The sequence below is a fragment of the Canis lupus genome, chromosome 14 (genome assembly GCF_003254725.2).
Source record: "Canis lupus dingo isolate Sandy chromosome 14, ASM325472v2, whole genome shotgun sequence".
NCBI lineage: Eukaryota > Metazoa > Chordata > Mammalia > Carnivora > Canidae > Canis > Canis lupus.
This window is the reverse complement of record NC_064256.1, coordinates 47,247,706-47,261,627: the sequence shown is the minus strand read 5'-3', so window position 1 is coordinate 47,261,627 and position 13,922 is coordinate 47,247,706. Positions and strand designations below refer to the sequence as shown.

The window sequence follows — 13,922 nt, the reverse complement described above, 5'->3', positions numbered from 1 at the left end:
ATATTTAATTTTACGCCAAAAGTAATCTGTTGAAAATGTGACAAACCTTAAAGCCTAGGTCTAGGTGGAGGATACTTGGGTATTAAATTGTCATTGTTTTCTCTACTCCTTTGAATACTTAAAATGTTTCCAAGTATTTTTTTTTTTTAAGGAAGGAAATTTTATCTAAGGAAACAGCTTATTTTGAGTCTTGTTATCTATGGTTTCCTTAGTCTCTACTTGTACTGAATTGCTCATGAGTTCTGTTCACAGCTCATTTGTCCAGTCATTGTGTTAATTTTCTCAAACTTCAAAGGGCATTTTACTTTAGGAAATTTCATTAAATTTCTACCTTGAAAAGGCAGTATAAGCAGGAGTTTAAACATGTGACCTCTGAAGTCCGACTGCCTGGCTTCTAATCCCAGCTCCACCATTTACAATGGATATACCCAAGGACAAGTTACATAACCTTTCTGCAACCCAGTTCCCTCAGCTATAAATGGGGATAATACTTACCTGATGGAGTTTTGTTTTGTTTTTTTAAGATTTTATTCATTCATTCATGAGAGACAGAGAGAGAGAGGCAGAGACACAGGAAGAGGGAGAAGCAGACTCCATGCAGGGAGCCCGACGTGGAACTCGATCCCAGAACCCCAGGATGAAGCCCTGGGCCAAAGGCAGTCACTAAACCCCTGAGCCACCCGGCTGCCCCTGATGGAGTTTTTGTGCAAGTTAAATGTGCCCAGTCCATAATAAATATTTAATAAATATTACCTACATATAGCACATTTTAAAATATAAAATTATTCAGAATACTATTATTGCTTAATACTCTATAATGAAGAAAACCCTTGCCTCCCATCTCTACTGATATATTTCTTTGAGGTGGATCTTTTAATGGATATGAAAGAAATGAATTTTGTTATTTTGCTCAATGAAAATGGATAAATTCTTTATATAAATAAGAAGGTGTTTGCCTGAGGTTTCTTCATGCTCTCCTACAAAGTAATAACTGCACTACTTTCCACTGAAAATTATGTGGAAGGTTATAAGCAACGAGATGACGACAACCTATAGAGTTTTCTCCAGAAGGAGTTCTAATAGTGTTATATAATTGTGTGTATGCACATGCACTCATGTATTATAAATTTTATGTTGGGGGTGGAGAGAGAATTGTATTGGTTTTAGGATCTCTAATGTCTGCAGTATTCTACTTGCTACTAAAAATAGTCTAGACCTTAACCTTCTGATTCAAAAACAGATTTTTTAAAAACTGATCTGAAATCCTGCATGGACACTATAGATTGTTTTTCGTCACATATTTACAGTGTCCGACCTCAAATGAGCCTTCAACTGTGCCACACAACTTGCTTCCCTACTTAGCTCTCATTTTCACAGCAGCCACTTCAGATTTTCTCCATTGTTTTCAATGCATCTCCCTCATTTATTCTCAGCAAAAAATAAAACCTATCAGAGAGGAAATCCCAACCACTTCCTACTTCCACATTCATAAGCCTACCTGCATCCACGTTTATACTTTTTTTTTTCCCTTAAGGTTTTGTTTATTTATTCATGAGAGACACAGAGAGAGTGAGGCAGAGAGAGAAGCAGTTTCCATGCAGGGAGCCCGATATGGGACTAGATCCTAGGACTCCAGGACCACGCCATGGGCCGAAGGCAGGCACTAAACCAGGCACTAAACCACTGAGCCATCCAGGGATCCTCAAGGCATAATTGCCTCTTGGTGGTTCCACTGCGGCTCAAACCCAGGACCTTCTGCGCATGAAGCAGATGTGCTAACCACTACACTATGGTACCCGTTTATACTTTCAAATGTCACAATGAAAAGGTGTCACCCAAATCTAAGGCACACGTTTCTACGTGTATCCCCTCTTTGGTGCCTATCCTCTGGATTCTGTCTCCTGCCTTCCCAGCAACTTCACTCAATTGATTATTTATTCAGTAAGCCTCAGGGTTCTGTCCCTACCACTCCACTGAAATTCTCAACAGGGTCACTAACAATATCTTTGTTCAATTCAGTAGATCCATTTTCTTCTTTTTTTTTTCACATAACTTTTAAATATTTTAGTTCCAGTGTAGTTAACATACAGTTATATTAGTTTCATGTGCACAATATAGTAATCCAACAATTCTATACATTATTCAGTGCTGATCATGGTAAGTGAACTCTTAATCCCCTTCACCTATTTCACCATCTCCCCACTCACCACTCCTCTGGTAACCATCAGTTTATTCAGTCTCATTTTTGGTTTGTCTCTTTTTTCTTCTTTCTTTTTTTCTTTAATTCCACATATGAGTGAAATCATATGGTACTTTGTCTTTAACTTGTTTCACTTTGCATTATACTCTGTAGTTCCATCCATATTGTTGCAATTGGCAAGATCTTTCTTTTTAATATCTGAGTAATATTCTATTTTGTATATGTACTACATCTCTTTATTCATCTGTTAATGGATACTTGGGCTGCTTCCATAATCTGAGTATTGTAAATAATGATGCAATAAACATAGGGGTGCATAATTATTTTCAAGTTAGTGTTTTCCTATTCTTTGGGCAAATACCCAGTATTTGGGTATTTGGAGCATATGGTAGTTCTATTTTTAATATTTTGAGGAACCCCTATACTATCTACTTACAGTGGCTGTACGAGTTTGCATTCCCACCAACAGTGCATGAGGGTTCCTTTTTTGTAGTGGATCCTTTTCCTTATTTTACTTGACATCTCTATAGCATTGGATACTAGTGATCATGGCCTGCTGCATTTACATCCTTTGATATGAAATCCACTTAGTTTTCCTTCTGGATCTCTGGCTTCTTTATTTTACCTCTAGGACCTCCATCTTCTGCCTGTCACTCAAATGTCCAGATACCTCAGCATTGTGTCTTGGTCAGTTTATTCCTATCTCATTTTTTATACTACGGTGATCTCATTCACTTCCATGGCTTCAGTGACCATACATATGCTAATAACTCCAAAGTACAAATTCCTAGTCCAGTTTTCTCTCCTTACTACAAATCTGCATACATGACTGCCTTCAAAATACATGTCCTGATAGACATTGTATTGTATTTGGCATGTAACAAATGTCCTAAATTCAGGAAGTCTACACACTTGTCTTATGTGCCCACTAAGAGAAGGGAAAATATATGTGGCCTTAAAATGTGTATCTTAGGGGCACCTGGGTGGCTCAATGGTTGATTGTCTGCCTTTGGCTCAGGTCATAATCCCAGGATCCTGGTATTGAGTCCCTCATCAGGTTCCCCATAGGGAGCCTGCTTCTCCCTCTGCCTGTGTCTCTGCCTCACTCTCTGTCTCTCATGAATAAATTAATAAAATCTTTTTAAAAATGTATATCCTTGAAATTTTTTTTAAAGATTTTATTTATTTATTCATGAGAGACACACAGAGAGAGGCAGAGACACAAGCAGAGGGAGAAGCAGGCTCCATGCAGGGAGCCCAACATGGGACTCCATCCCGGGTCTCCAGGACCACGCCCTGGGCCAAAGGCAGTGCTAAACCGCTGAGCCACCCGGGCTGCCCATCCTTGAAATTTCTTAATAAATGCAATTTGTATTTTTTAAAAAAATACATGTCCTGATATTCCAAGATATCTCAAAAACAATGTATCCCAAATTAAACTCCTCATTTTCATTATACTTACTTTTATGTTCCCTATTTCTAAATGGTATCATCATCAACTCAATGCCTAACCCAGAAATATGAGTGTTATACTCAGCCCCACCCTCTTTCCCTGTCATCTCCTAGAGCCATGAGAAAGTCCTGTCTGTTTTTACTTCTCATAAACCTCCAATCTCTCCATTTCTCTCCATCTCCACTACTACTGATCTGCCTAGGCCAACATCATCTCCTACCTCAACTCTCTGCAGTAGCCTTTCTACCTGGTGCCTTGTTCAACTCCATCTCATTTTTCATATTGTACGCAAAGTAACCTTTCTAAACTTTAACTATGTCACTACCCTGTTTAAAGTCTTCAAACTTTCCCTCAGGAAACAAGTCATACAGTTCCTCATTTCTGGCCAACCTACCATGCCTTGCCCTCTAAACTCTAGCAAGCCTTGCTGTTTTCTCTGTTTTTTTTTTTCATTCTCATTTTATGCTTGCTTTCCTCAACTGGCTTCTCAAGGTTTCAGCATAGCCATCATTTTCTCTAAAAGCCTTTCCTGATCTCCCAAGATTGGGCAAGGTGCCCTCTTATCCTCCACAGTATCTTGAGTGACCACACCTAGAGTGGTCCTAATAGCAAAGTATTGTAAACATGTGTCTCTTCTATTGGAGTCTAAGCTTAAGGGCAGTGGCTCTTGTCTTGTTCATTAGTGTAACCCCAGAACATGGTACAGGGTATGATATTCATCACTTCATTCAACAAATATTTCGTGAGTCAAAACTGGGTACAAGGCACTAGCACAGTGATTGATGTATGGAATCATTCAGGAGGTCCCTGAAATGCAAGAGTATCCATGAGGTCAAAATTATTTTAGTTATAATACTAAGTATTTTTTATATTTTTTTTTTTCATTTTCATTCTAACACAAGCATAGTGGAGTTTTCCAGGGACTATGTGAAGTGTGATAATTGCCACTGATCGAATGCAAAAACACTTAAGTAATCCAGTACTGTCTAATTTTTTTTTTTTAATGATAGTCACACACTGAGAGAGAGAGAGGCAGAGACACAGGCAGAGGGAGAAGCAGGCTCCATGCACCGGGAGCCCGATGTGGGATTCGATCCCGGGTCTCCAGGATCACGCCCTGGGCCAAAGGCAGGCGCCAAACCGCTGTGCCACCAAGGGATCCCCAGTACTGTCTAATATTAAGCCAGACATGAAAGACATTTGCAGAAATATAAAACAATGAGTCTTCAAATTAATTTTTTGAAGGATATGGTTATTTTTCATAAAAACATTTATGTTAACATGTAATCGGTTTATTGTCATTTTTTAATGAATGAGTAATATTTTTAAACTTTCCCAGTTTTAATTTCTAGGAGAGTAAATATCCATAGATATATTCCACATAAAGAAAAAGTTTCTGGGGTCCTCAACATTTGTAAGAATGTAATGAGATCCTTCTTAAAAGTTTGGAAATGCTGCACTAGCACATATTATATGTGTTCGATGTAGATGTGCTAAATAATTAATAAAAGTCAGTTTGCCAAAATTCTAGCACACAGCTGCTTAATGTTTCTTAATCAAAGCTTCCCCCAAATGCCCAGAATTAATGTCTAAATAGGCGCACATGCACGTGCACACACACACAAACCCGGATTAATATCAAGTATCTATAAATGAAAATTTTCTTAACTTGACTGTGCTTTGTAAACTAGGGAAATATCATTGTTTTGGTAGCTACCTATGATGAATATGGGCCAATTTTGTAATCAGGGCTACTTATAATATTCTGATGGTTGACTTGAAAATGAGAATTTTTATAGTCTGTCATTTCACATCAATCTAATTTAATCTACATAATGGCTTGGTGAAATAGGTACTACCCCCATTTCTTAAATGAGGAAACCAATGTTTAGAGAAGTTAAGTGGGAGTACCTGGGTGGCTCAGTGGTTAAGCAGCTGCCTTTGGCTCAGGTCATGATCCTGGAGTGCCGGGATTGAGTCCCACATTGGGCACCCCATGGGGAGCCTGTTTCTCCCTCTGCCTATGTCTCTGCCTCTCCTCTGCGTCTCCCATGAGTAAATAAACAAGATTTTAAAAACAAAAAGAAGCCAATGGTATTAGGTCTATATATGAAGGTTTTTCTTGAAGCCAACTCAGAACATGACAGTGTCAGTGAGATAACACTTCTCAGTATTGCCAAAACTTAGCAAACAGTCAGGTTAGGTGGTAGGGGTGGAGCTTGAGATTTCAGTTGTGTGTTTTGTGAAGTAGGTTAGGCAATTTGCAATATTCCCCATTAACAGTAGTATCCAATATCCAAAAACCCTTGAGTGCTTTTTATTCCTCCTTTGAAGGACAGTAGAAGAGGATTAAGAAATGATTTGGGCGGGTGGGGGGGGGGGGAAGCCTTTGATTAAATAAAACTTTATTTCTTGTGAAAATTAAAGACATATAACTTATTTGCAGAAGTTGAAACTAATTTAGTTTCATATGAATGATTATGGGAATATAATTTGTTCAAATTAAACTTAGAATATGAAACCTCATAATTCAAGATATCCCTCAAGAGAAATACTCTGCCATCCACAAAACCTCATTTAAGTATCGTGAAATACAAACACAGGGAATAAAGGTAAATATGGTTTAAAATTTTGTACTTAACTTTTAAATATTTGAAAACTAATATCCTAGTGTATTCATCCTAGTGTTAAATTCTTGATTAAATAGCATAGATATTAGAGAAAAGTTCTGTTGAGATCAATCCAACTAAAAATTGACAATGTTAATGTTCTGCAAATGAAAGGGAAGAGATATTGACAAGCCCTTTTATAGACTTAAGAATCCATATTGTACAGGAAGTCAGATGACACTTGCAAGGTTATACAACTAATGAACAAAAATTAGAAAACATCAAGCCTCGTACTTCCTCTTCCTTTGTGAAGATCAAACTTTACCCCACAGAGGAAGAGAAGCCAAAAGACACAGTAGTAATAACAAAACAGAAGAAAATGAAAGAACCACGCAACTTGAAGACCAGAGATTTAAACAAACAGCAAAATAGCTGTCTAAACAGCAAATAGCTCCCATTCTTAAATTCTTTATCTTAGAAAGAGGAGTTTTCCTTTTTCCCACCAGCCAAGGAGGAGAGGAGGAGAAAGCACAGAAATAGGATGTCTGAACCCAGGCTGCCCCAGGAGGCCTAATTTATCTCAACTTATCAGTGGAGGCTCAAGGAATTTTCAAATTCCAAAGCTCTCCTGGAAGCTTCATTCCAATTGCAGATGAGAGCCCCACTTCCCTCTGAGGAAGTCCCTGGCAATAGACTGGCATCACAGTTGCCCCTGGGTCTGCAGGAAGAGAGGAAGCCATTTACCTCCATGTTTTCTTGCCAATCAGCACCTTGTGGAGCCATCCGATCTGATTACACAGTAGAAATACCATCGAGCACAGTACTGGAGAAAAATCCAAAGTGCATAAAAGAAATCTATTGTAAGTGGAAAAGGCCACAGTTGCCAGCTCCTTTTGGCATTTCCTACCACTGAATCATCAGCTAACTGATATAGGGGAGGTAGGGAAACATGGTTCTATGAGAAAGCAGCTGCCTTCAACAGCTAGACTTAATATACTGACTTTGGCAATGATTGAAGTCTCCTGCTATATAAGAGGTTAGTGAAAGTGAATTCAATTGAACTTAAGTTTGTGTAGATGGAACATGTTAGGTTAGAATAAAGCTATCATTTTAGCAAGCAGTAGGAACCTACCCTCTCCAAATCACTCTTCCTAGCAGACCTCTGAGTGAGTGACTATTTCCTGAAGGCACACCTCACAGACCTCATATCTAGGAAAACAGGAAATTCAGGGAGGAAGCAAATGCCTGTGCCAGACTAATGTGGTTATTTTATGTGGAGCAATTGTACTGGATTACCATGGAGACTGACGGGCGGAGGACAGATGCTTAGTAATAGTTAAAATAGTATGTCATTTCTTCCTTCCTTTGTGAGACTCCCGACAACTTGCACTCTTTCTATACTATACCTCTAATCATTTGACGTTGTTTGGATCCTATTTTAGGGAGATAGTTAAACATTTGATAAAAAATAGCATCTGTTTGTGATTGTTGCCCATGATTTGATCCATTTCATGGAAGGAATCATGATTGAAATCTATTCATGGTTTTTAGTTAATACTCTTTTTTTCCCTGATTTGCTTCCAGAAATTTGGCAGTAAGTGATAACATTTTGCCAGTCAATTGCTGTAAACAGATAAACAGATTTTATGAAACCAAAATAATGGCCATCTTTAGCATCCAAAATGGTAGTAATACAGTGTTAAACACTAGTATTGAACTATAGATATTTCCCTAGAAATATTTAGAGTTTATTAGAATATTATTAGAGTTTAGAGTTCTATTCTAAAGGCTACATTTGTGTCATAATAGAATCTAATATCTTAAGAGTTGGAAGACACATTGTAACTCTAAACAGCCACCTACCAAATTCAAGAACTTGTTCAAATATTATTTTTTTCATGTCATGTGTAAGACCACAGTACCAACTATTGAAACTATAAATGTTCGAGTTTGAATTAAATGAAGCAGATGCCTTACAGATGATATATTATTTTATAGCCCCATAGTTCAGTTCACATGTGGCATGGGTGTAACTCTTTCTTTCCCTTTTACAATTTATAACACATAAGTAAGCCAATTCTTCTAAAATCCATGTTTGTGATCAAAGTGTTCATTTAATTGCTTATTATTTCAAATTACGTTTTTGGTTTGAGCTAAATGTCAATGACATTTAAATGTTATCAAGGAATGCAAGGCAATTAAAATGGTTTCTCTTGTAAAAGTTACTGTTTTTGCAAATCTGTAAGCAAACATGATTATGAATTACTTTTGCTATGAAACCGCAGAGCCTGAGGATAGACTAAATATTAGCTCTATTTTCATTTTGTACACATCTAGCCTTGCCTATAGTAGGCACCCAAATATTTTTTGGAAATAATTCCATGTACCTTTAGGGATCATATATGGTTTAGGAAACTGAATAGAATAGAATCGAAAAAGCAACACCTGGGCAGCCTGGGTGGCTCGGTGGCTTAGTGCCACCTTTGGCCCAGGGCCTGATCCTGGAGACTCAGGATCAAGTCCCACGTTGGGCTCCCTGCATGGAGCCTGCTTCTCCCTCTGCCTGTGTCTCTGGCCCCTCTCTCTCTCTCTCTCTCTCTCTGTGTCTCTCATGAATAAATAAATAAAATCTTTAAAAAAAAAAGAAAAAGCAACACCCAAAAGGGGCAAAAATAAAATAGAACTTGAGTGTTGCAATTAGGAAGAGATTATTAGGGACACCTGGGTGGCTCAGCGGTTGAGTATCTATCTGCCTTTGACTCAGGGCGTGATCCCGGGGTCTTGGGATTGAGTCCCACATTGGGCTCCTGCAGAGAGCCTGCTTCTCCCCCTGCCTATGTCTCTGCCTCTCTTTCTCTGTCTCTCATGAATAAATAAATAAAATCCTTAAAAAAAAAGGAAGAGATTATTATATTATCTTCATATTTGCTCTTTAATTTATCCCAACTTCCGCTGCATACACATACAAACACATGGGGGGGGGGGCTTTTTACACAATTTCCCCCCCAGATTTCAAACGGCAGAAATTTCTGTGTTTAATTGGGTGGTTGGTTTTGGGATTTTGTGTGTGTGTTTTGTTTTTAGCATCACCATGAGGCTTTTGTTTTGGTTTGGTTTGGGTTTTTTGACATCTCCTCCTCAGTCAAATGAGAGGCACAATTGACACTGCCATTGGCAAGATTGGGCCAAGAGGACCGGCCCACCTTTACTTCTCCCAGCCCTGCTCCTTCTTGCCCTTCTCTTTTTCTCTAGATCAGTGCTAGAAAAGAGGCAGGCCTGACTCTTAACTTCCCAAGATATACTAAATTGTTAGGGAAAATTAAGCACAAGCTTCCCAGCCCTATGATGCTTAGGCAACCAACATGAACACTGAAAAGAAACCAGGGAGGGGTGACTGGGTGGCTTAGGGGGTTAAGTGTCTGCCTTTGGCTCAGATCATCATCCCAGGGTCCTGGGAATTAGCCCGACATCGGGCTCCCTGCTTGGCGAGAAGCCTGCTTCTCCCTCTCCCTCTGCCCGGCGCTCCCCCTGCTTGTTCTCTCTCACTCTCTGTCAAATGAATAAATAAAGTAGAAAGAAAAGAAAAGAGAAAAAGAAAGAGAAAGAAAGAAAAAAAGAAAGAAGAAAGAAAGAAAAGAAAGGAAGAAAGAAAGAAAGAAAGAAAGAAAAAAAGAAAGGGGAAAGAAAGAAAGAAGAAAGAAAGAAGAAAGAAAGAAAGAAAGAAAGAAAGAAAGAAAGAAAGAAAGAAAGAAAGAAAGAAAGAAAGAAAGAAAAAAGAGAAAAGAAAGATCAGGGAAGGAAGAGTTCACAAAGGAAAGCTGTGAGATCAATCATGGGCAGATACTTTCCCTCTTCCTTTCCTCTTGTCACCAACATGCAATAGTCTCCAGCAAAATGATCTTTCACTTTACAAGTAAAGAGAGTTGCTGAAGGAAGAAATAAATATTAGGAGACCCTGAGACCAATTTTTCCCTCTACTGCGGCCACAATGCGGGGTGAGTCACTCTTCAGGAAATCAAAGGAACGTCAAATATGGGGAGGTTACTGAGGATGGTTATAGAGCAGAATGTGGATCTTCCAGTAATTTCAAGTTGCCTTCCTGTCTCTTTCTTGCAGCAGCACACACCCCAGATGTAATGAAGATTGAGGAAGGAAGGTTGGTCAGGGAGAGGGAATGTGTTTCAAGGGGTATGTTAACCCTACCTGGCCACCAAGTTGATATAGGGTGATTTCATTATCTAAATCTAAAGATTTGACTAATGAATTTAAAGTAATCTATAAAGTGGGAGCTATTTACTCTCATCAATCAGAGGAAGAAATGTGGAGGAAATTATATAAGAAAAATTTTCTTCTCTTTGTTTCATAGTTCATATAATAAAAAAGAGGATTAATTCGGTGGGAAAATACCTCATAAGTACTTCCTCTTATCTTAATGCCATGCCAGAATGAGACATATCAAAAAACAAATTATTGGGCTGTCTGGGTGGCTTAGTCATTTAAGCATCTGCCTTTGGCTCAGGTCATGATCACAGGGTCCTGGGATGGAACCCCTCATTGGGTTCCCCCATGCAGCCTGGAGTCTACTTCTCCCTCTCCTACTTCCCCTCCCCCACTTGTGCTGGCTCACTTCCTCCATAAATAAAATCTTTTTTAAAAAGCAAATTATTAAAAAAAAAAAAAAAAGCAAATTATTTACAAACATCTCAAACTCTTGAGATACCCCCAGGTTCATAATAAATGCTCCCTTACTAAATAAACTGCGATAAGGAGGGTAAGGACAATGAAGGAAGAGACCGTGAGAGCATGAGATCAAGAAAGTAGGGAATAGTGACTAGAAGAGCTTGCTCACACCACCTGGATCTCAGCTCAAAGCAGAAGGGCCACCAACACTTTGAGAATAACACCTCTGTATTAGTTTGCTAGGGCTGCCATAACAAAATACTACAGCCTATGTAGCTTACACAACAGAAATTTGTTTTTTCTTGGTTCTATGGCTAAAAGTCCAAATGAAGGTATTAACAGGTATTAGCAGGTTTGGATTCTCATGAGATCTCTCTCCTCGAGCTGACTGCCTTCTCTCTATGTCTTCACATGGTCTTTCCTCTTTGCGTGCACATCCCTGGTGTCTTTTTGTGCATCCAATCTCCCTCTTCTTATAAGGACACCAATCAGATTGGATTAGAGGCCACCCTAATGGCCTCATAAACTTCAGTACTCCTGTTAATGGCCCTTTCTCCAAATACAGTCACATTCTGAGGGTTAGGGCTTCAATGTATGAATTTTGTGGGGGCACAATTCAGCCCATAATACTCTCTCCCTTCAACATGGCAGAGTCTAGTTAATATATGGACCCTTTAACTTGGCCGTTCCTCTGAAGTTTAGCCTAGAAAAATAGCTAGTATGTATGCCAAAATGATATTTACATAAGGATGCTCCTTACAGCACAGTTAAAACAGCAAAAAATAGTAAATAACCTAATTTTCCATTAGTAGGATATTTGTATCATAAATTAAAGTCTGACTATACGAATAGAATACTAGGTCTGGAAAGATGTTCAAGATGTTACATCAAAAACTCAAGTAATAGAACACCGTGTATAGTGCAATAATTGAATAACTTCATGTTTAGAAATTATATATTTGCACAGGCCCGGAAAAAGATCTGAAAGGACATATATTGAGCTGTAAACAGTGGTTTCCTCTAAGGTATGGGCTTTGGAGTAGAGCCTCTCACTTTTTAAAAATACGCTTATGTAATATCAATTTTTGCAACAGATGTGTTTGCTCTTATAATTAAAAATGAAACCATTAATTTTTTTATTATTCCTGAGGAACATGAAGTAGGCAGGTATAAAACCTATAAAGTTTGATGAACATTGTAATAAATAATAAATACTACCTACCTTTATTGAACATCTATTATTTATGCATTCAACAAATATTCCTGAGCCCCTACATCCCAGACATTGTTAGGCAATTTGCATATATTACACCTAATTCTCACAAAAAGTCTTACTATTTTGATCTTATCAGTCCAGAAAACAAGGTTCAAACAAGTAATTTATAAAAACTGCGCAGTTAGTAAGTCACAAAGCCAGGTCTTTGGTCTACTTTCTCATGCTGCCTTGTAAAATTACTTTCTTCTGTTGTTACACAGGATACAGACAATTACAATCCAGCTTGATGTTATCTTAGTATCACATTTACAGGTCATCACTGTATTCTCTCAGCAAATAAATTACCACCTCTAGTCTAAGTCTAAATCAATATCTATCTATCCACCCATTGACATTTTATAACCACTAATCTCAAGTATTTGCCAGAACAATTTTGAACTCACAAGTGATTTTTGAAAAGTAGAGGAAAATCCCATGACTTGAGCCCTCATTGTATGATGATCAGGGGATGTGGATGGGGGTGTGCCAGGAGAGCCACTCTTGTTTATTCTGGTTGTTGCAGGGTAGGGCAGTGCTGGTGTTTGAAATGCTAATAAAGCAATGTCTAGGTCTATAACTTTAGTTATCAAAAGAAAGAGGCTCTGATGGATTATGCCCACTGATTACTGTCTCTGTGAGAAGCACACACATACGTATTGTTCCCCATGAAAATGAGGACTTTGTACAGATACGCTGGTAGAGCGGTATGAAAAGTGCTTCGAGGGAATCTCTGAAGCAGCAGGACTCTTGATGACCTCATCTCCTGACATTCCTATCATTTCTCTTCGGATAGCAATGGGATCCCTTTGAATGTGCTACATACGGCCTATCTATGATGGTGACTTCAGAGAAGCCAAATCCTTGCTAGCTCCTGCCTCTGATACTAAATTCATTCCTGTAAAGTCCTGCTCTTTGTTTCAAACAGTAGGTCCCCAAAGCACCACACTTTCATATCTCAGTCATGTATTATTGGTGTGAATGGAGTTGAAGAACATGAGGACAATAGGCCCTGCGTCAGGGATTGGGGAAGAAACAGGTAAAATTGGGGAGGGGACAGTGTTGGGGGCACAAAGACAAACCTGCTGATTTTCGTTTGTTGCCTGAGACGTAATGCTGGGAAGAACCAGAACCCTGTCAGTCAGGAGTCCCCGGGAATTTATTTTACCCACCAGTGAGTGGAGTGTAGAAATAGCTGCCTGATGCCTTGTGTGAGCAGAGCCTCTTATATTCGTGCTGTCTTCTGAGCTATCAGTGAGCCTGACAAGCCTTTGCCCCTGTCCCTGGAGGTACCATGGAGGGACAGAAAGAATATAGGCTTTTGATCAGAATGGTTAGGTTTCAAGCACACAGGTGGCTCCGTCTGTTGGACATCTGCCTTCGACTCAGGTCATAATCCTGGGATCCTGGGATTGTTGGGCTCCCTGCTCAGTAGGGAGCCTGCTTCCCCCTCTTCCTCTGCTGCTCCCCCTGCTTATGCATGGTCAAATAAATAAAATCTTAAAAAAAAAAAAAAGAATAGAGTTAGGTTCAAATACAACTTATTGACTTACTTGTCATCAGACCTTGGGCAAATCAACCCAGCTCGTGGGGCTGTCATGAGGATGAAATGAGATTACATAAGTAAAGAGCTTGGCACAGTGCTGGCTACACAAAAGGGATCCACTATGCAATCAGTCCTTTCTAGGTCCCTGTGGAGAACTCCACCAGGACCGAAGCCCAGGCTTG

At 39.0% G+C, this 13,922-nt stretch overlaps 1 non-coding gene across 1 annotated transcript; it reads right to left on the bottom strand.

The window, feature by feature from the left end:
* Positions 1 to 1,724: 1,724 nt before the first annotated feature.
* TRNAM-CAU (transfer RNA methionine (anticodon CAU)) lies at positions 1,725 to 1,797 on the bottom strand. The gene has a single exon. It is a non-coding gene; the product is annotated as a tRNA-Met (tRNA).
* Between the last annotated feature and the right edge of the window lie 12,125 nt (positions 1,798 to 13,922).